The sequence below is a fragment of the Macaca fascicularis genome, chromosome 12 (assembly GCF_037993035.2).
Source record: "Macaca fascicularis isolate 582-1 chromosome 12, T2T-MFA8v1.1".
NCBI lineage: Eukaryota > Metazoa > Chordata > Mammalia > Primates > Cercopithecidae > Macaca > Macaca fascicularis.
In genome coordinates, this window is record NC_088386.1 from 121,203,105 (window position 1) to 121,227,553 (window position 24,449).

Here is a 24,449-nt window from a genome sequence, read left to right on the forward strand (position 1 = left end):
TAGATTATGTACTACCAGCTCCAGTAGAAAATTTCATGTGAAAAATATATTGTGCTCCATCTGTTCAGGTTCAGAGAATTGAGCCTATGTACCTAAAGCTAATCTACTAAAGTGGGAGTTGAAGTGATGCTGTAAAAGAGAAATTTTGTAAGTAAGCTGTCATTCACTGGCTTTCAACACAATTGCTCCAGTCATAGATCATATTTTATAGAAAAATAGTGTCCTAATTCTTGAAGGAGTGTTGGATAGTGTAACAGCACACATACAAATCATATGACGTGCAATATCTATGACAATGTCTTGACAAGAAGTTACATCTAGTGTCATGGAATTCATTTAGTATTGGATAGATTACCAGGCTAGCCTTGTTTGTTCACATTCTCAGAGCCATCTCCTTTCCCTGGAAAGCAACCCAGTACCACCTTCTTCTGCTTCTGCTTCTGCTTCTGCTTCTGCTTCTGCTTCTGCTTCTCCTTCTCCTTCTCCTTCTCCTCCTTCTCCTCCTCCCCCCCTCCCCCTCCCCCTCCCCCTCCCCCTCCTCCCTCCCCCTCCTCCCTCCCCTTCCCCCTCCCCCTCCTTCTCCTTCTTCTTTCTTCTTTTGATGGAGTCTTTCTCTGTTGCCCAGTCTGGAGTACAGTGGCACGATCTCAGCTCACTGCAACCTCCACTTCCTGGGTTCAAAAAATTCTCCTGCCTCAGCCTCCTGAGTAGCTGGGACTACAGGCATGCACCACCATGCCTGGTTAATTTTTTTTTTTTTTTTAGTGGAGACGGGGTTTTGCCGTGTTGGCCAGGCTGGTCTTGAACTCCTGACCTTGAGTGATCCACCTGCCTTGGCCTCCCAAAGTGCTGGGATTACAGGCATGTACAGCTGTGCCCGGCCGACTCTGTACCTACTTCTTATTGCTAGTTTTGTTGTTAAACCCTCGAATCCTAATTTCCCAAACAGATTGCAGGGCTCATGGAAATGGAAGCTAGTTGTCCATCTCTTTGAATTCCCTACAGAGTCTGAAACGGTGCCTTGAAGAATGGTATGGATTGAGAAAATTGATCTCTATATCTAGTCGAACAGTTTATATACATTTGTTAAATTCAGGTTCATTTGGTCTTTTAGGTTCTCCAACATGTTTGGCAGAGACAATACCTTGGTTATGAACTCATCTTGGCTTGGCATATACTTCAGAGGTGAACTGAAGATGCTATCAGCTATGCTTTTTCATTTTGGTTTATTACAGTTATTCTTGGAATATTTGTAGTTGCTGAGATATTAATCTTGCAGGCAGGAAATAATAGTTCTTTCTTTATCTTTGCATTACTTGAGGGGAAATGAGTTGTAACAAAGAGCATGTATTTATTTTCAAAATTAATTTCAGAAGGAAAACTTCTACCTTGGAAATGCATGTAATTTCATTTTGCAATATACCTGATATTGTAAAAATACCATTTTACATATTATGTTATAAAAATAAACTCAAGCAAGTAGATGAATAGTTGACTTGAAAAACGTGTTATAATACTTCTTGTATTTAGAATAGTCTTTAAAAGCAACTTTATTTAATTCCAGATTCAAGAAATAAAGGAAGTTGTTGCCAACTTTGGTTTATTCTGTTACAAGTTTTCATTTTTAATTAGTAAAGGGTTCATGTTAATTTTATAAAGTCAACATAGATACACATTTATACTTTACATATATTTAATAAAATTTACATATAAGATTTATTTACAAATTTAGAATGCATAAACAAATCTCCACTTCTACATCTGCATGGCTTTTTGTTATAAGGATATAGTAAATAATAGTAAATAAATTATGTTCATATTTTGAATAAGATTCTAACACCTGTTCACTTTATACGATATCATCATAACACTTAAACCTTAACTTGTTGCCTAACTATATGCTGGACACTGTTCCAAAACTTCTCTTATATTTGTTTATGTAATCATTATAATGGCCATTTGAGTTAGTTTGACACTGTAATTATTCCTTCTTCACAGATGAGCACACTGAGGCACAGATAGGATCACACAGAACTCAGTTCTCTCATTGGCAAAATGCAGTTAAGCTTAGTGTCTCCTTCTTTGGTTTTGCATGGTTTTGAGAGGCAAGAAGAGGATATGGCAAAGTACTTGACAATTATGAGTTAAACATATGACATTACATTATTATTGTGGTGATGGTGGTGGATGTTTATTCATAAATCTCTCTCTAGTGTTTCATACAATTCCTAGTGTATAGTAGTTGCTAGAAAATATCTATTACATGAATAATCTATGATGCCTGATTTCAACCTCCTGAAAATACAAATAGATGATTAGAAGTTGTTTACTAAACCAGCACAGTTACATATCACTTCATTTGTTTAAGTGAAATGTTTCTTGTTCTCCTTTGTTTCACAGATTCCATCTTACTAACCTCCAACCTTACAGAAAATAACATATGAGATGTTTCTCAGGTCACCCCTACTCCATTCTGTGACTGAGGCAGGGGAGACTTAAGTCTTGAACAACGGATGAAGATGCCTTCAGTGTATCCCATTGTTTACTTTTTACTTTTTTTTTTTTTAGCTTCATCTCTTCAATCACTTTCTGGGAATATGCTCAAGTTTACTTCAAGCAATCGATTAGATACTATTGAAGCATTGTCCTTTGAGAATGGGCCACTGCTTTTTATATCAGGTAATGGCTTCTTGATATTTCAATTGATTTCTTTGCAAGTAAAAATTGTGGCATATTGAGAGGTGACCAATAAGAGAGCAAGTTAAGGTACACGACTATAATATAATTCCTAGGTGTGTGAGCAGAAGAGTGGCAGCAATCCTCATTAATAAGTGCATTTATAAAGACTTGAAAATATATTTGCATTTGCCTGCCAATGTAATCATGCATAATAGAACGACTCTACAGCAAAATAGGCAGAATAAAGCCATCAAAAGATATCATTCAGAGAAACTAAATTTGATCATCACGTAGAAAATACGCTGCTAAGCTTATTGCTTGTATAAATACCAACTTTAGCCAATAGGCTGCTTCATAATGAAGTATTAGTGGCTGAATAAGATCTTAAAATGGAAATGCTGAATCCCAGAAAAGAAGAACATGAATGACGATGGTGATGCCTTGACATAAATATAACAGAAGAACCATGTTGTAATCAAGAAGTACATATTTTTTTCAATTGATAGTTATTCCCGCTGCTTATTAGCTTGATCAATTGGACAAGTGCATAGAAAAACAAGGTTTCCCATCAATACCATGTTTTTTTGCCCAATGTAAAAATCTTTAGTGTTAGGTCAGATATTCCCACTGAGTGTCCTTGAATAAAATGATTTGTTGTCCAAATGTAAGTGGAAGGTATAAAGAACAGCACAATACTCTTCAGTCATACAATTATGTATTTTTTATTTTACTACATTATTTAATATTTGTTTTGCTACCTCCACTATTTCTAGTAACTTAAGCTTTAATCTAATTCTCGATATAGCCATTTTGTAAAGAAAAGTTTTATTCAATTTGAATAAGACTAGCAAATTGACATAAACATCAGAAATCATTTTGAAAACAAGAACCAAGTTAATTACCCAGTTTGCAAATGAGTTATTTTAATTTGATGGCTTTGCTTTGGAAAGCATATATGGGATTTCAAAATAAAAGAAAGTAGACAAACTATAACCCATAAAGGAAAATGAATTATTTTAATTAAGGGAAAATGGAGTTAAAATGGGAAGTGAGAGAAATTATGTTTTTTATGAAATATTTTTAATTAGGATAAAGGGACCAGAGCTAACGTTTACTAAGGACGCATTAAGTGTCAAACACTGTATTATATATTTACACACACTATAAGATTTATAGATTTCATATACAATACCTTATATTTTAAAAACATGTTTCTTTTCTATTATTTATTAGATGGAAAGCATATTTAGTGATACTTGTCTTATCCTCAAAAATACGCAATCAAGTAAATCATTAAAAAACATAATGTGGGCCGGGTGTGGTGGCTTACGCCTGTAATCCCAGTACTTTGATAAGCAGAGGCAGGCGGATCACGAGGTCAAGACATTGAAATCATCCTGGCCAACGTAGTGAAACCCCATATCTATTAAAAATACAAAAATTAGCTGGGCGTGGTGGCTTGTGCCTGTAGTCCCAGCTACTCGGGAGGCTGAAGCAGGAGAATCGCTTGAACCCAGGGGGTGGAAGTTGCAGTGAGCTGAGATTGCGCCACTGCACTCCAGCCCAGCAATGGAGCGAGATTCCATCTCAAAAACAAACAAACAAACAAACAAAAAACATAATGTGACTTTATTTATTACTCAATTCACCCAATTTATTAAGTGCCTGCACTATGCCAGTTGTCCTACTAGGCACCCAGGTACAGTAGTAGTAATTTACAGTGTGCAATTGTATATCATATTTCAAATATAAAATTATGATCTCAAACTTTTGAGATGCGCTATACCTGAAGAAATAATCTGAGATAAGTGAATGAAAAACAAAATAATTCAGATTTTCCTGGCCAAGTTATTGATCTCCAAAACTGCTCTACTTTTAAGTTACCAACAGCCTTTAAAGATTATTGTCAAAGTGTAGCTTGCCTTTTATTGAAAGAGCAGGCCAATCTTTGTGAGAAAATGATTACCTTAATTTAAGAAAAAAAAAAAGACAGTACAGACAATGCTATTTAGGTAACACAAAGCTAGAGTTGCAGTCTTAAGAAAATGTAATTAATACAAGGTCTCTAATTTATTTATTGAGCCTTTAATCTGTGGCAAACAATTAAGGAATACTACATAATTATTCAGTGAATCTCAGGTCATGTTTAGCTCGGACATCAGGATGCTCAGAGCACGTGTTATAGGAAGGTTAAATCTGAAGACCCAGGCCATTTTTCATGGCCACGAAAAAAGAGATTGAAAAGCAGACTGCTGGAAAATGCCTTAGGAATCCAGTATTCCAATTATGCAACAGTCGTTTTGTGAATGTCTGCTCACTGCCCTTGGAATTTACTGTTTAATGCCAGCGTTCTCCACAAACCTCTAGGCTCTGAGATGGTGGGGGCCTCTGTATACTTGTTCGCTATTGTATTCTTCACCACGTAATGAACACTCCACATATTTGTGGCATTAGTGTAAGATATGGTCTCTGGGTTCAAAGAGTTTATAACATATGAAAAGAGATAGATAAGCAGACTTTTTTTGTTTTTAGTAAAAATGAGTGCAATGATAATGAATATAACTATACTTTACCCACCACCCAACACATCTACTGTATTCCCTACTCCTATTTTTGGTCCATAACCACATAATACTACCTAACATGCTATGTTTATCATCCATTTTACTTATCTGCTCTGTTTCTCTCTCTCTTTCTCTCTGGGTATGTGTGCATGTATATAGTATGCATATATATGTTTGTGTGTATTCATATGTGTGTGTATATGTATACACATATGTATATATATTTGTATGTATGTGTGTAGAGATGTATATACACACAAATATATATATACACACACATATACATATATATGGAAGTATCATCCAGTCCTAGAAGAATGTTTGGCAGATAGTAGGGAATGAGAACTACAGCTTGAATAAATTAACAGTAATGGTGGGTACTGAGGGACACTAGACTCTTAGAGGAGCTTTCCCAGAGCCATGGTAAGGAGGTGAAGCTTTCGAGAGAGTAAAGCTTCTGGCAGCACCTGAGAGAAGTGATACTAGAGAGGCAACAACAAATTCAGAAGGAAGCTGGATGACATCTATCCAAAAGGCAATAGCAGCAACCTTGACCTATTCAGATCGGTAACTGGGGAGGAATTCATTTTAGGGGTGGTCAATGAAAGGGTATAAATGAAAGGGTATAAATGAAAGGGTATAAATGAAAGGTTTCCTGGAAAGGCATTCAGTCAAGGGCAGAAAAGTCAGGACCCAAAATCACTGCGCTTCCTATGTGTTGCCCCTCTGGAGTTAGCATGGCAGCTTCCTTCCAGAAATTGTGATAATGGAGAAGGATGAGAAGAAGGTGAGGGAATCAGCGACTCATGGATCTGGCAGCTGATGAGATCTCTGGGCACTGTACTGAATGTATAATAGAGAAACTGGGTTCAGCAATATGTATTTTATTTTTACTTTTATTTTAGGTTCAAGAGTACAAGTGCAGGTTGGTTATAGAGGTAAACTGTGTGTCACAGGGGTTTGGTGTGCAGGCTAATTTGTCACCTGGTGATAAGCATAGTACTGGATAGGTAGTTTTTTTATATTCACCCTCCTCCCACCCTTTATCCTGAAGAAGGCCCTAGGATCTATTATTCCCTTCCTTGTGTCCATGTCTACTCAATGAGAACATGTGGAATTCGGCTTTCTGTTCCTGCAGTAGTTTTTTAAGAATAATGGCCTCCAGCTCCATCCATGTTGCTGCAAAGGACATGATCTTGTTCTCTTTTATGCCGGGAAGTATTCCATGGTGTGTATGTGCCGCAATTTTCTTTATCCAGTCTACCATTGATGAACATTTAGGTTAATTCCACGTCTTTGCTATTGTGAATATTGCTGCAAAAAACATTCACGTGCATGTGTTTTTATGGTGGAATGATTTATATTCCTTTGGGTATATACCCAGTAATAGGATTGTGTTCAGCAATATTTAATTGTCAGCGCATTTAAATACCAAATGCACTGAGAGAGAGAGAGAGAGAGAGAGAGAGAGAGAGAGAGAGAGAGAGAGAAAATCTTCATTTATAAAATTTACTTGAATAGTATATCATCATCTATACCATCTTAAATTTCATTTTTCCAATTATTTTTAAGTGATTTATCCATGTAGATCAATATAGAACTTCTTGGTTTATTTCAACAGCAATGTAGTATGCTATTGCATGTTTGCAGTATATTAATTAAGAAATTGGCTGGGTGTAGTGCCTCACACCTATTATCCCAACACTTTGGGAGGCTGAGGTGGGAGGATTTCTTGAGCCCTGGAGTTAGAGACTGACCTGGGCAACATAGTGAGACACCATCTCTACAAAAATAACAAAATTAGCAGGTGCAGATGTGGTAGTGTGTAACTATAGCTCTAGCTACCCATGAGGCTGAAACAGGAGGATTGCTTAAGCCAAGGGGGTCAAGGCTGCAGTGAGTCATGATCACAGTGTTGCATTCCAACCTGGGTGACAGAGTAAAACCTTATATTGAAAAAAAGAAAAGAAGTTGCTGAAGTGGTATGGTAGGCAGAATTCTAAGATGATCCCTAAGATTCCTGGCCCCTATATACATGCCATGCATAATCCCAGATAAAGAACATAATTAATTTTATGTCTGAAATTAGATTAATTTATATGGCACAGATTAACTTTAAAAAAAGGGTTGACTGAGCACTGTGGCTCACACCTGTAATCCCAGCACTTTAGGAGGCTGAGGTGAGTGGATCATTTGAGGTCAGGAGTTTGAGACTAGTCTGGTCAACATGGTGAAAACCCATGTCTACTAAAAATACAAAAATTAGCTGGACGTGGTGGCAGGCGCCTGTAGTCCCAGCTACTTGGGAGGCTGAGGCAGGAGAATAGTTTGAACCTGGGAGGCAGAGGTTGCTGTGAGCCGAGATCGCGCCACCGCACTCCAGCCTGGGTGACAGAGCGAGACTCCATCAAAAAAAAAAAAAAAAAAGGTGGATCAGACTTAATCACATAAACCCTTTAAATCTGGGTCTAGAGGTCAGGGATAGAGGAAGTCAGTGATTTGTAGTAGAAGAAGGATCTGATATACCACTACTGGCTTGAAAATGGAGGGGCCACATGGCAAGAAACACAGCTGAGAGTAGCCCCTGACTCACAGTCAGAGAGCAAATGGGGACTTCAGTCCTGGTATTGCAAGGAACTGAAAGTTTTTTAACAAGAATGAACATGGAAGCAGACTGTTTTTACCCACAGCCTCCGGATGAAAATGCAGCCCAGCCCTCACCTTGGTGTCGGCCTTGGGCTACTCCAAACAGAAGGCAAGTCGTAGGGAAACAGACTTCCACAGAAATGGTGAGATAAAATAAATTGCTGTTGTTTTAAGCCACAAGGCCTGTGGTAGTTTGCTACACAGCAATAGAAAATGAATGGAAGCGGTAATGCAAAATGTTAAAATTTAATTTACTGAGAAATGGAATGATTCTTTTGCCCTTCCTTCCTTCCTTCCTTCCTTCCTTCCTTCCTTCCTTCCTTCCTTCCTTCCTTCCTTCCTTCCTTCCTTCTTTCCTCCCTCCCTCCCTCCCTCCCTCCCTCCCTCCCTCCCTTCCAGGTTGGAGTGCAGTGGTGAGATCTCAGCTCACTGCAACCTCTGCCTCCCAGGTTCAAGCCATTCTCCTGCCTCAGCCTCCAGAGTAGCTGGGACTACGGGCACGCGCCACCACTCCTGGCTAATTTTTGTGTTTTTAGTAGAGACGGGTTTCACCATGTTGGCTAAGATGTTCTCGTTCTCCTGACCTTGTGATCCACCCTCCTCACCCTCCCAAAGTGCTGGGATTACAGGCGTGAGCCACCGCGCCAGGCCAAATCATTCTTTTTCTATACTTTTCTAGGTACTGAAAATATTTTAGAATTTTAAAGAAAAGGAAGTTGTAACATTGAGGGAAAATGTCTGATAACTATATTAGTAGAGGACTCAAGGGGTCCATGAGATTTGGGATGAAGAGGTACATATATCATGAAAGGTGAGGGTAGATTCCCCTCTCCCGGACTCCCTTCATTCTGCCTCCATTTCCATTAGCACTTTGACCAGGATTGTTTTCCTTGATAATTCCCCTAAGTCTAGGTCACAGTTTAGATTTTCAAGGACACAGTATATACTTTATGTGGAAAAAAAATGCAAATCTTTCTTTGGAAAAGCTAGAAAAGCGAGAGGTAATTCAACTTGGATTTTATGTGGCAAATGTCTCACTGGGGGGAAGAATCAGGAAGTATGAACATGAACAGTGAGGCTCCAGGAGAAGGAGAATGAACTGGGAGAAACAGCTTCAAAATGATAATAACAAAGGCTGACTTTGGAAGAAATAGGACGACTGGGAAATAACTTGCCATTCAAAAATAATTTTTGAGGTCTACAAATGAGGAGCTCTGAAAGGATAAACGTGGAGTGGTTTAAAACAAACAAAAAACAACTATAAAAGTTAATGATGTGAAAATGGTCATAAACAAATTGTGGGAATAATTTCAACAGAAAAACCAGGTCAACAAGAAGCTATAATTCTTGAATTAACCCTAAATTTAATTTTAAAAGGGAGTACTATGTGCTTTCTCTTCTCTCTTTCTCTCTCTCTCTCTTTTCTTTTCTTTCCTGCATGCACTATAAACTCAATTAAAGTTAATGGGAGTTATGGGCAGCATTTCTAAATCACAACCTCTTTGAGGCTAATTACTTTGAACTAAATTGTTAAACAGCAACCTTTTCCTGGTTTGGTAATAAGCAAGATAACATCCTTGCACACATTATATTAGATTTCAGGAAAACATTTATGGAGACATTTCTTCTGTAACATATTTTTTGCAACTAGTCCAAATTAAGAAAAGATGTGCATTACCCTGGATACCTAACAAATGTTTTCATTATGACAGAATTGGCAACTTCACCTTCTTAAATTTATAAAATACCTGTTCTGGGCTATCTTGCCTTTAGTGGGTAGTTACCACTTGTAAAGCCAGGAGATTTGGATTAATAATCTCCATGTGCCCAGCTACTTTTCTTGTAGAATTCTGTGACTGTAATTGCTTACCCCTTGGGTTTTTGAGAGATCTAGAAAGCACAGTCCAGGGTAACATCTACATGGAACCTAACATCACTGATAGAAAGTTATTCATTCATTATTTATTGGGCATATTGGTATCCCTGGCACCTAGGCCACTGCCGTCTAGAGGAGAACGTCTGTGAGCATTTGCTGAATCAGTGAATCAATGGGCATCTATAAAGTGCTGGGTGCTCGACTGGATCTGGTGATAGAAGGAAGAACATTTGATATAATACTAAATTGATACACAGATATGGATACGTGAACTACCTGTGTATGGGCCCTTGTTCAGGAGTCAAGAAAGAGGCACATGCAGATTATCGTTGCTGGTGGCATTCTGTTGCATGGACATATCGGGACATGAGGGAGCAGGGAAGGTTGTCTCAGCAGTCAAGAACTTACTCTAGTCTCAGTTTTTCTAGGACTGGACTATGCAAGAAGGCTATTAAGGAACACAACAAAACCCACCAGCACTTTTTAGGATAAAATCCAAGCTCTAGAGCTCCACCTTTTCTAGGGTCACTTACTTACATTTTCCAAGGGAAAAGTGCTAGCTGGATTGGTTTATCACCATCCAACAGAGAACACAAAGTATTGAACATATTTTGTGCTAAGGAACTGCAGAGAGATTTGGGTTCTTTGTGTTCTGCTTTTAAGGTGTCACCTGGTGTATTAAGCCACAGCAATACCTATCCAGCCCCCACGTAATCCAGCAATCAAACGTTCAACGACAAACATACACATTTCACTCTGGCAGGAAGGTATACATACCACAACAACTTCTGCAATTGGAGGAGACATTGCCACAGTAGCCAGAGTCATCTCAGTACTCACAACCTGTGGGTTCTACTATGTTTGAAATAAACAGTATGTGTAAACCTACCAATAGTTAAACAATAACAACAACAGCAACACACAGATCATTTTAAGCAACAACTACTGGATCAACTCCTATTGTAAAGTGAAAAGAAAAAAAATAACAGAAAAAGGCATGAAAATATCTCTTCAAAGAAGTGGTGGTAAATTCAATTTCCTGTAGAGGTCATGGAAGTAATATAAATATGTAAATCTGGACAAGTATAAGACAGTGTGATAAATACATCCGGTTTGAACAGGAGAGTGTGTGTCCTAGTGAAAGAGATCCAAATTAAAATTAAAAAGGGACACCAAACACTGCGTAGGCCACCTTCTGCTGGATTCAGCCCACTGGCTGTCATTCTGAATTCATTGTACCAAACGTCCTGAAGAAATCTAGAAAAGAAAGCTAAGATACAAGGGAAGTCTATCTCACCATTCTCCAAGTGATCATATATCCAGAGGACATTTCCTCTGCAGTTCTCTTCCTTCTTTGTTCATTCCCTATTCTTGCCTTGGTCAGATTTCTAAAACCAGGAATAACCTACACTTTCATTTCCAAGGGGTCTGTTTGTTGAGTGGGCTGTCCTGCTTGTTTAGGACTATTATAGTTTTCTTTTATCTTTAATCACTGCTCTGAAGAGTCCCAAGGGCTCTACTCTAGGATGGCAACCCTATGCCCATGATGAAGGCTCATGTTTTTGAGCCAACATGAGCCAACATCACTCTACATTTTTACTTGATTCCCAAGAGCGTTGAGTAGTAGTCTCAACTTTCAGTGTCATGAGAATATTATCATGACTTCTAGAGAAGTAAGTACCCTTCCATGACTATTAAATTCTCCAAGTGAGAACATTCAGAGTCACAGGGCAGTTAAAAATTAAAGCGAATCATAATTAGGTGCTGGAGACACTGCCTCATGGCTGCTTTTATGGAGGTAAGGGACATACCACAACCTGCTATTCAGGACTTCAGGTTTTTTAGAATAGTATTTGCAGATGATAGCATAATTGGATGTGTTTCCACAGTTTCTTTCAAAATTTTATCATAATAATTTCAAGTATATCAGTAGCAAAGTTGAAACAATGTTTATAGTTTACCTTTATCTACCCACCTCCTAGATTCTACATTTTATCTATACTTGTTTTGTCACGTATCTATTCATCTGTCTGTCAATCCATCAATCTTATTTTTGATGCTTTTCATGAATTACAGATATCAGTATACTTTTCCCTAAGAACTTCAGTGTGCATATATTAACTAGAGTTCAATATTGTTTCAAACAATTTTGATGTAAAATTTAGATACAATGAAATGCACAAATCTTCAGTGTACATTTGCTGAGTTCTGAAAAATGAATGTATCTGTGTAACTTATACTCCATCACCACCTTAAAAAGTTCCCTCATACCTCTTTCCTGACAATCCCCAACTCACCCCCTGGCAAAAACAAAAAAACAAAACCCACTGTTTTGATTATTATTTACTATAGTTTAGTTCTGGACCATCACCTGAATGGAATCATACAGTATGTATTCTTTTTTTGTAAGGTTTCTTTCACTGAGCCTATGTTTTTGAGACTCACCCCTGTTATTGTATGTATCAGTAGCCAGATTTTTAAATTACTGAGTAGTATTCCGTTGCATAAATACTACATTTTATCCATTCTTCTATTGATGACATTTGGGGTGTTTCCAGTTTCAGAATGTCTGTCTCATGATGATCCTACACTTTGACATCCCTCCCAACAATGTATGAGAGTTCCAGTTGCTTCACATTCTCACCAATATTTGGTGCTATCAGTAGTTTTTAAATTTTAGCCATTTTAATGAGTATATAGTGTTATTTCATGTTTTCCTTAGTAATATTTTCATGTCCCCAATGACTAATTATTTTGAATACCTTTCCTTGTGTTTACTTTCATTTTGTATATCTTCTTTGGTGAAAAATCTGTTTGAATCTTTTGTCCATTTTTTAGATGTGATGTGTATCTTATTGAGTCCTAAGGGTTTCTTTTTTTTCCTGGAGATTGGTATTTTGTCAGATACCTGTGCTTTTAGCTGGATTGCTTTAATGGGCCATTCCGCCATATCACCAGCCTCGCCTTATGAATTTTAGGACTGTTGCTAGGATGAGTGATCTCCTTGTCATTAGCCTATGATCTCCTTTCTTTTCCTTTGTCCTCAGAAGCACACATGGAGAGCCTTGTAATTCCTTCAATTACAGCATATGATACTTAAGAGAGGGGTTTGTCCTTTCCAAGCTGCTAAATTTTATTTTACCTGAACCACCGATTTGAAAAATAATTAAATGAAAGTTAAAATAATTTATGAAATAACGATCAACCTGTATGTTTGCTACTTTGATTGTGATACTGGCTTCATGGCTGTATGCATATGTCCAAACATATGCATCAAATTATATGCATTAAATACATGCAAGGTTTTATATATCAACTATACCCAATAAACCTGTTAAACTAAAACTGAAATCAAAACAAAATTAAAAGTACATACTAAAAAACCCTCATATATTTTATAGTTTGCAAGTTCTTTCAAATGTATTATTTCATTCAATACTCATTGATAGCCCTTTAAGTGAGGCTACTAGCTCCACTCTACAGATACATGAACTGGGACTTACTAAAGATAAGGCTCTTGCTCAAGACCATCCAGCTGGTGTAAGAAAGAGCCGAATTCAGTTCATCTGACTCTGCCCTTCACCAGTACCTGGCACCACAGTTAAAATGCATCCTGGAGGTCGGTGTCAGAATTAAGGCTGAAAGCTGTGAGCATTTTACTATATTCCTTATAATGGAGACACTGAAGCTGAGCCCTGCTAGTGAGTTATTAATCTTGCATTTTCTGCTAGTTGCATCTACCCTATACCCTATTTTTATAAGTATCAGGCTTGTTTTGGGAAACTATTTGTGAAATTAATGGCAATTTGACCTATAAAAAAACATAGTGAAAGTAACCCAACTCTGGTCAAATTTGCTTTTAAATTGTAGTATTTTGAAGATTTCTACATACTGCAAAAAAAAAAAAAAAGCAGTTTGGTTTAGTTTCTCAAGGGTTTATTTTTAGAAAAAGCCTTGCAGATGATATGCAGAAGACATTTACTAAGATAAAATTATTCTCATGACATGAATCAGCTTATTGCTGTTCATCGCCTTTAAAATAATGGGTTCTTTACATTTGTTGGATTTATTTTAACATATAAAACCATTTTCAAAAGTGAATGTCAATTTGAAAAATTACTCTCTCCATGTGTTCAGTAACGGAAGGGAAGCTCACAAGTGCGCCATCAGCAAATATCCAAAGGTTTCTCTCTTTAAGCCTTCCTATTACATCTGAGCAGGTGAAAGGATTAGGTGAGTTAATTCTTGCTTCTAATTCTGTTTCCATCTGAGATTTAAATATTTACTACCGCTTAGGAATCTTGCAGTTTGGTAATCTTCGATGAATCGGTTAAGTGTTTTGACTTATCACAAAAATGCCCTACAGAACAATCTTATTTTTTGCATCTTTCCCTTCCAAGACCAGGCCCACTGGAAGTAGGTTAGTTAAACTAGATCAAATGTACATCTCAATAATTGAAACTCAGCTCCCTCTGGGGGCGGTAGAAATCCTGTTGTAAAGTCAGCACAATGACTGCAGAGAACATTCTTTTGTAATTTATTTTTATTTTATTTTTTTTCAAATAAAGTGTTTTTGTTTCCTTTGTCACTTTTCTTGACAAACACCCTGCACATAGTAGATATTCAGGAATAATCTACAAATCAAATGTAAATCTGTTCTTTCTTGGGGAATCAGACCAGCTTTTTCTCTTTGTTTTTCCTTCCCAATTCCTCTAGATATTCAGAATGTTGAATGATGGTTTTACACTGGAGTTCCAAACTGAAGTTAATGGATAGAATTAAAGGAGTCTGCGAACTTGGGAGGAAAAATGGATCTTTCCCATGAGGAATCTTTAATTAGAAATCAGCATTTCCTTCTATTGTGAATATAAGCAATGCGTCCGTCCACCTCATCTCAGCATTGTAATGCTAGCAGTATTTCTGAACTTTTACTGACAACAAAGAATCAGGGATATTTTCAAATCACATTACATTTGTGCAGATATTTTGAAATATGCATGTTTACACTATTTCAAAACTACTGGGCTCATGCCTGGATATCTTTATTTTCTGCATTCACAAGCTCATGTATTACAGTATCACATATTTGATTTTAATTACTTTAATAATCATATTTCAGTATATTCAGTTTCCTTAGTAGTCTCATGTATCTTATTTTATGATTTGAACAGAGCTGGAACTAGGGTCTTGCAAGGCACAAACTGGAGGGTGAATGTTTCCTTCAGGATCAGGTGCCAAGGGTGCAACATGAAAGAGAGAACTGGCTCTCAGGTCCCTGGAAGTGCAGGATCAATGAGGGTAGAACTAGCATTTCCACAGATCCAAGAGTGATTTCTTAAATCAATATCTTCTTTTCCTCACCCTACTCCAGGCTCTGTCTTTCAAAATACTATCCTGAGTGTGATTCCCTTTTCAGTTGTAATTATTGAACATGTCCTCATCCCTCAGGGAAGTCTGGCATACCCATGAAGTGTGCCTGGGAGGCATGAAGAAAAGGAATCCAGAGAAGGGTGGTTTTCCCCACATTCCAGTTTCTCTTCTTTCCTTGGAAGACAGAGCAACAGCCCATTGAAGGCGCTGTGGCCAAGAGTTCTGGGACATGGCATGACTGACTGTAAAGGAAAGGGAGATACTAAGCACTGACATAAGTGAGGTGGTCACTGAGATAATGACACAAACTTGAAAAAAAAAAACCTCTCATAAGGGATGCAAGATGGACCCAACACTTTCTGAATATCTATTGAAAGTAGCTGTGTCCTACCCTGATGCTCAGAGTCTGTGACTATGTCCCTGGGAGATTTCTTAGATGGGCTTAATCCTTAAGGAGCTATGAGAATCCTGTAAAAAAAGCAACTTTCTCAGGCTAGTAGCGTAAAAGGAAGTTAGAGTAATTTAAAGCATAATACGTTTTTGAAGAACTTCTGTTGACTTGGAGATGGAGGATAGACAAAAAATATGGGTCTCTCTAGGTAAGAGAAAACCCCAATTGGCAGCCTTCAAGGAAACACAGCCTCAGTTCTACGATGGCAAGGAACTAAATTCTCCCACATGGGAAAGGGCGTTGAAGCAGATTTTTCCTCACAACATCCAAATGAGGACTCAGCTCTGCCAATACCTTGATTTCAACCCTGTGATACCATAAGCAAAAAACCCAGGCACACTATGTCAGACTTCTGACCTACAGAACTGTGAGCTGATAAAAGGGTGCTGGTTTAAGCTGCTAGATTTATGGTAACTTGTTACACAATAATATAAACTAACACAGGAACTGACCACTGGAAAATGGAGTGGGATAAGATACATTTGGTTACCTAATGGTACAATGAAGTAAAACTCTCTGCTAGGCCAAAGTGCTGTGCACAGACTTTCTCGAAACCTGTGTTCCCATCTCTGTCCTTTTTCAAACTTCTCCTTACATAATTGCTGTTGAATATCTGTGAATTGAGTAGTATGCAAATAGAAAGCTAATTCCAAAGCCAGCAATCTTTCATTAGTGTGTTAGGCCATTCTTGCATTGCTATAGAGAAAACCTAAGACTGGGTAATTTATAAAGAAATGAAGTTAATTTGGTTCATGGTTCTGCAGACTGTACAGGAAGCATAGCACTGAAATATGCTTCCGAGGAGGCCTCTGAAAGTGTAGAATCATGGTGGAAGGTGAAGTGGGAACTTGCACATCACATGGCAAGAGCAGGAACAAGACAGAGAGAGTTGTGGGGTGGGAAAATTGAAAAATTTCTTGAAACAAATGATAATGGAAACACAACATGCCAAAACCTACGGGATACAGCAAAAGCAGTGCTAAGAGGGAAACTTATAGCTGTAAGTGCCTACATCAAAAAAGAGGAAAAAGTTCAAATAAACAATCTAATGATGCATCTTAAAGAACTAGAAAAGCAAGAGCAAATAAAACTCAAAATTAGTAGAAGAAAAGAAATAATAAACACCAGGCAGAAATAAATGAAATTTAAAAAATACAAAAGATCAAAGAAACACAGAGTTAGTTTCTTGAAAAGTTAAATAAAATTGACAAACATTTATCAAGACTAAGAAAAAAGGAGAGAAGATAAAAATAAATGAAATCAGAAATGAAAAAGGATACAACTGATACCACAGAATCTCAAAGGATCATTAGTGTCTAATGTGAGCTACTATATGGTAATAAACTGGAAAATCTAGAAGAAATGGAAAAATTCCTACACACATACAACCTACCAAGATTGAACCAGGAAGAAATCCAAAACCTGAACAAACCAATAACAAGTAATGAGATTGAAGCCATAGTAAAAAGTTTCCCAGCAAATATAAGCCAAGGACCTCATGATTTGTTTTTTCTCTGTTTTAATATGCCTTCCTTTGTGAGAGTTACAACTTTTCAAGATAAATTAAGGCACCTTGAGAAATCATAAAGGGTAAGAACTGTATTATATACATCTTTAGGTTTAAAAAATTCAGTCTAGTCTTTGGAGCACAGTAGGCTCTCAAACATTGAATTAAAGTAGGAACACTACAAAGATCAGAATTTATGGTGATCAGTTTTATTTTTGAAAAGATTATTTACCATGTAAATGTCATGGTATCTGAAATGTGTTCATTACACATACCCAAGAGATCCCAAATGCCAGTATGGAAAATAGCAGACCAAAGAAACATAAAATAATTCAGGAGCAAAAAAATTGACAGGCAGGAATGCTGCATAGTGTAGCATTAAGAATATGATATTTAAATTCAAAACTGACTTGGGTTTCATCTCATCTCAGCTATGTAAGAAGTCTGAGACCTTGGAGAAATTATTTAACCACTCTGAATTATGGTTTCCCCATCTATAAATGAGAGGTCATTAAAACAGTTCTCCCAAATGGTTGATGTGAATATCAAATGAGATCATTTCTATAAAACCCTTAATATAGTATTTGACTCATTGTAATCATAAAATTAACATAAGTTATGGTGAACTATAAAAATTGAGCACTTTTTTTTTAGAAACTGATATTTTCAGGGAAAATGAAACTGAATCCAAGGTAAATGTTAATAGAATATTGATTTTTTTTTCTCACTGATGGCATTACATTTTTTTGGAAAGAAAAATATGCTGGATTTTAACAGTCCCAAATTACATATGATATACGTATCTCATGTTATTTGTTGAATTAATGATTTTGAGTCTATGATGTAGTTTTGTTTTGCTTTTCTCCATTGCTGGATTTCAGCTGTTACATTTGTTATCAGAGTCATAAGAGCCATGTTAGTTTAGTTGATAAAAATGTTTTGCTTTACAGAAATATTCTTGAAATCAACAGGCCTATGCCATTCTTATTTCAGTGGAACTTAGTCTGATACAAAATGTAAAGAGATGGAAAAACATTCTCTATTGTTGTTTTGAAAACAAGAAAATAACAAGTAAAACATACCAGTGATGGCATTTATCGTACTTCTGAACTCATCAGTGAAATTAGTGGAAGAGTAATGTTGTTGGTCACAATAGTTAGAAGTCTGACACTAACATTGTATACTAGAACTAGACTTTTTCTGTAGCCTTATAACCTGTGTGTTTCTGAAACAATTCAGAAAATGCAAATGAATAATTTTTAAAGTAGACATATTTGCATTAATACACTAAGATTTCACATATAAAATGTATTTAATTTAAACAGACTCCTCAAAGACCAAGTGAATGGAACTTTGATCATAAATGTTTTTCAGCTGTTCTTTATTCAATTCATTCAATTCTTAGTTGATTGTATTTTTTCCCTGTTAAACTTTAAGCAGTCTTTACTAAAAAGTCATAAAACTTCTTACGGTACAAAAAAAAAAATCCCAGGGACAAGTGTAGATATACTTAATTGCCATATATCAACATTCTCCAACTAGAGAATAATTTCCTATCATATATATATAAAAAAGTAAATTGATATTAAGCTACAAATATTTTGTGAATAAAGGTTTAAATCAACAGGGATAATGTAATATTCAGAAACTCATGTTGTCCACCAGGAATTAACATTTTCAAATAAAAATACTCAAAAAAAAAAAAAAAAAAGAAAAGCCAGAGGCCTGGTTTATCATTTTTCTTTTTTAACCAGTACTTCTGGAAACGGATAGCTTAACCTCAATGGGCCTCAGTTTCTTTATTTGTAGAATGAATCAGTTTGACCGAATAACTGTATGGATTATTAAAACACAATAATTATTAAAGTTGAGAGTATTGTCTTATTTACCAAGATATATTACATATAGATGGATCTTTGCAAGGAAAATGTATTACTCCATTTTCGTACCGTGATAAAGAACTGCCGAGACTCGGTAATTTATAAAGAAAACAGGTTTAATTGACTCACAGTTCAGCATGGCTGGGGAGGCCTCAGGAAACTTACAAGCATGGCAGAAGGCGAAGAGGAAGCAAGGCATCTTTTTCACAAGATGGCAGCAAGAAGTGCCTAGCGAAGGGAGAAGAGGCCCTTATAAAACCATCAGATCTTGTGAGAAACTCACTCACTCCCTATCATGAGAACAGCATGGGGGAACCAACCCCATGATTCAATTACCTCTACCTTGGCTCTCCATTGACACGTGGGGATTATGGGGATTACAATTCAAGATGAGATTTGAGTGGGGACACAAAGCCTGACCATATCAGAAAATAAATACTTTGGAGTTGCACACAGACAAGAACAAATGTTGCTAGGACTTTCTATAGAAAACTAAGGGCATTCACATTTAACATCAGGTAATTATTATCTTTTATTATCATAAATAATTTATGTGTTCTTGGGTTATAAACATCTTTAACTCTAATAATTTTCCTTTCCATCTAAAATGAGTCAAATATGATCTTAACAAAGAGTACATATATTTAATTAAATCAGGACTGTATCTTGTAAGTAAATGAAGTGAAACAAAAATTGATTTAAACAATGAAGTGGAGTTATTGGATGATGACATTGAAAAAACGTAACAGCCTCAATCTAGTTAAGACTCCACGTCCATTCATCTGCCATTCTGGCATTCTTCTCTCTGTTGGCTTAGTTCTCAGGCTGCTTTACCGTGCAACTGTCAGACAGGTGCAAGCAGCAACTATAGCTATGGCTTCCTCATTTTCACCCATGTGGAGAGGGCATTGTTTCACCAGAAAAATCAAACAAATGCCTGTGATTCCCCTTGATTGAGGGACTTCCAGTTCAGACCCTGTGAGCATAGAAAATGCCATATACCAATTGGGAAAGGTCCATTATCTGGTCCAGTATCCACGGCAGTATCCATGGTAAGGATTGTACAATTAGGATTCATCCAGTGCTGCACAGTGATGGATGAAAAATTATCCAAGGAAAATTCTAGTTTCTGTTAGGAAGAGAGAAGAGAGAATACTTTTAGATTATGCAACCAACCAATGTCAAATGTATGAGTATATATTCAAATGTATTCAATGTTTACAGTGAGAATATTACAGGCACCAGTTATCTTATGCTTTCTTATATTATTTGGAACTCCAAATATGAAAAATAAGATCTAAGTTAAAATATTGGTGAATATCTCCTAGTGGAAAATGGATTTAAGTATAAGAACAATGGACAAAATGTAAGTGAAAAGCATGACATTTTAAAATTTTACATGAAAATATCCATAAAAATTAAAAGAAAAATATGTTAGGAAAAATAGTTGATAGAACAACAATGAAGAATTAATATCCTTCAAGATTAAAATATTTCTTCACAACAACGAAGGCAACAATCCACCTTGTAGCAGACACCGTAGATGACTTACCTACTCTTCTTGGCTCATAATATTGGCAGGAAGCCAGTACTCACTTCTCCTCACCCCAGTGGCCTGTGGCAGGCTGAAAGTGCTAAAGAGTTAATGCCCAATCCCCTAAGAGTCCCTAGAAGTAGACGGACAGGAGCTGTTGTGGAAATACCCCAGCTTTCTAGTCCATGGATGGGATGATTTTGCATGGAAACCCACTAAAACACAGAGCCTTTATCAGCCCCTTCTCTTCTCTGATTTCTCTTCTCTGTGATCAGGGTTTTCCAAGATTACCAACTCAACCCACTACTTTCACTCAAATACCACTTTCAGGGAAAGTTCCTATAAGAACCCAGACACTTCCACAACAATATTTTTAAGTTTTCAAAATTGCTAAAAGAGTAGATTTGAGATGTTTTTATCATAAAAAAGACAAGCATTAAGGTCATGGATTTGTTAATTCACCTGATGAAACCATTCCATATAGTAAACATACCAAAACATCCGTACCCTATAAATACATACAATTTTGTCAATTAAAAATAAAATATATAAAAAGTGAGTAAACAAACCACTATAGAAAAATCATGAATATTTATTCACAGAAAACCCACAGAATAAAAGTGAAAAAAAAACTTTTGCTTTGTAGTTATTAAACAAATAGGGAGATCCTATTTTTATTTTGTCAAGATTGTCCAAAATTAAGAGACAAAACTCAGTGTTATAAAGGGTGTATTCAGGAAATCTTCCCATAATGTGAAGGTGATTTAGCAAAAATACTTACAAACATATTTTAAAAACATTTATGTTTTTCAACTCAGTATGTCCACTTTTAATAATTATTTATAGATCTATTAGAAATTATATCTAATTAGAAAATACTGGCTGAGTGTGGTGACTTGCGCTTGTAATCACAGCACTTTGGGAGGCCAAGGTGGGCGGATCACCTGAGGTCAGGAGTTCAAAACTAGCCTGACCAACATGTAGAAACCTCGTCTCTACTAAAAATACAAAATTAGCCGGGCATGTTGGCACATGCTTATAATCTCAGCTATTTGGGAGGCTGAGGCAGGAGAATCACTTGAACCCAGGAGGCGGAGGTTGCAGTGAGCTGAGATCATGCCATTGCACTCCAGCCTGGGTGAAACTCCATCTCAAAAAAAAAATAAAATAAAATAAAATTCTTTGATTTATTGATTTTGTATTATTTGTATTAAAAATAAAATTAGAAATGAGAAAAACCTACATTCAAGCTCTCAGAATATTAGTTGCTGTAAGGGAAACTGGGAAGAGTGGAGGAGGCAAAGTTTACAAGAGAATAGACAATATTTTTGTGAATTCCTTTACCTTTCTCTTTCATTTATTCATCTTGGCTCTGATGTTACACTGCCCTCAAGACTCTGGCTCTGATGCTCACCATTGCTTAAATCTTGGAAGCACCTTCTCTTGGACTGTTTCCAGATCTTCACTTGTCCTGAGCTATATATTGCATTTCTAGTGTTAGTCTGGCATTGGCCTACCTGTTCTTTCCCTGGTGCCTGACTTGGATCTCATCCAGTTTTCAATGTCATTCCTCCCATGATTCAATAGTGACTCATTCCATTTTTTTAGCACATTATCACCTGGACTATTGTGCCATTTGATAGAATGCACTGCTATGCTCCATGTTTGAATAGCATGAACTGATTTTGCTATTTTACAATTAATGCCATAAGTGATGGTGGGAAGGGATGTGCAGTGATGATAGTTAATTAAAAGGACTTCATGCACATATTTTCCAGAATGTAAGAAGTAGCTTTTCTTGAAAACACTGGATATTGGCTTCACATTTCTGCAGAAATTCATTCTAAAAAATGAAAATCACCCATAAATGGTAGGGGCCCAAATTGACTACCAGGGCAGATTGATCCTTTCCATTCATTAGCTGCTATTCATATTGTCTGGATTCAATGATATCATATGTATGAAAGTGGTTGCAAACTTTGGATTACAACATCATTGGATGTTTTATTATTATGTTTTGTATGTTATGGATTCCAGCATTGTGATTCCATTTTCCAGCTAGAGACTGAACAACTTTTCAAAAAGCTGAACAAAGTGCAGAATTTTCATTTATTTTTATTCAAATTATTATTATTATTATTATTATTATTTTTTTTTTGAGACGGAGTCTCACGCTCTTGCCCAGGCTGGAGTGCAGTGGCGCGATCTCGGCTCACTGCAAGCTCCGCCTCCCGGGTTCCCGCCATTCTCCTGCCTCAGCCTCCTGAGTAGCTGGGACTACAGGCGCCCGCCACCGCGCCCGGCTAATTTTTTGTATTTTTAGTAGAGACGGGGTTTCACTGTGGTCTCGATCTCCTGACCTTGTGATCCGCCCGCCTCGGCCTCCCAAAGTGCTGGGATTATTATGAATGTATTTGATATTATTATTGGTCTTTTGCATGAAATAAACTAATATCATTTGGTAAACATTTTTGTTTTATCTGGTAAATTAAAATATACAAAAAAACACAATTTTTCATTTTTAAAACTGGGGAATCATTAAAAATCACCAATGATATGTATAGTTAATTGAAATGCTGGGCTAAAACAATATTATTAATAAATAACTCAATGACACATGGTTAAAATGAACTCATATGCAGACTGTAATTATAAGGCATAATTAATCACATGCAGAGGTTATCTCCACCGTAAAGTAAATAAGTGTCTCATTCAGAGCTGATTTTTTAAAATACTATCTGGAAAGCCAATAAATATTCATTATTCATATTAAACACAAAATTCTGCCAGTGGAAGATTACCCCTTTCAAGGTCACTTGTTTTGAAGAGCACAAAGATGAGGCAGCAAAGATATACTTATTCAGGCCTTTGTTAGCCAAGGTTTTTGACCTCTGGCAAATTCCTGACTTTGCTTTGTGCCATTTGGAAAGTAGAATTTTGTATTCACTGACTCCTTTTGCTTTATAAACACACTGTAAACATAAAGTGCAAATAGCTCAATGAAAATACCTGGGAAACATAAAAATCTCTGTAAGTATTAGGTATGCATGTTTTATTATTTCTAGCAGTTTTCAAATATTTTATTTGGTGTGTAACATTACAGACTTCTCAAGTATTTTCACCCTATGAAAGCCACGCAAATCATAAGGTCTTTGGTATGGTTAGGCTTTGTGTCCCCACCCAAATCTCATCTTGAATTATAATCCCCATAATCCTGATGTGTCAAGGGAGAGACCAGGTGGAGGTCATTGAATCACGAGGGCGTTTTCTCCCATGCTGTTCTCGTGATAGTGAGTGAGTTCTCTTAAGAGGTGATGGTTTTATAAGGGGCTCTTCCCCCTTTGCTGGGCTCTTCTCCTTCCTGCCACCTTATGAAGAAGGTGCCTTGCTTCCTTTCACCTTTTGCTGTGATTGTAAGCTTCCTGATGCCTCCTCAGTCATGCTGAGCTGTGAGTCAATTAAAACTCTTTCCTTTATAAATTACCCAGTGTCAGGTAGTATCTTTATAGCAGTGTGAAAATGCGCTAATACAGTCCTATCACAGCTTAATGGAAGATACCTAAATCTGCATACACTTAACTTCATATATATGTGTATATATTCATGAATATGTATATATTTTATATACATATATATTTTAGAGTTGTGCTCTGTCACCCAGGCTAGAATGTAGTGGCATGATCATAGCTCAGTGTCACCCTGAACTCCTGGACCGAAGGGATTCTCCCATCTCAGCCTCTCAAGTAGCTTGTACCATAGGCACATGCCACTATGCCTGGTTGATGTTTTATGTATTAATTTTTAGTGTAGAGATGGGGTCCTGCTAGCTTATCCAGGCTGGTCTTGAACTCCTAGTCTCAAGTTATCCTTCCACCCAGCATCCTAAAGCACTGATACTACAAGTCTGAGTTTCATATATTGAGACAAATAGTTATTAGGCAC

The 24,449-nt window shown here is 36.8% G+C and overlaps 1 long non-coding RNA gene across 1 annotated transcript in view; it reads left to right on the forward strand.

Moving 5' to 3' along the window:
• LOC141408229 (uncharacterized) overlaps positions 1-2,680 on the forward strand; it is a 284,024-nt gene extending 281,344 nt beyond the window's left edge. Inside the window, exon 3 of the long non-coding RNA XR_012421526.1 lies at positions 2,569-2,680. This is a non-coding gene — a long non-coding RNA (uncharacterized lncRNA). The remainder of the gene's footprint in view (positions 1-2,568) is intronic.
• The last annotated feature ends 21,769 nt before the right edge of the window (positions 2,681-24,449 follow it).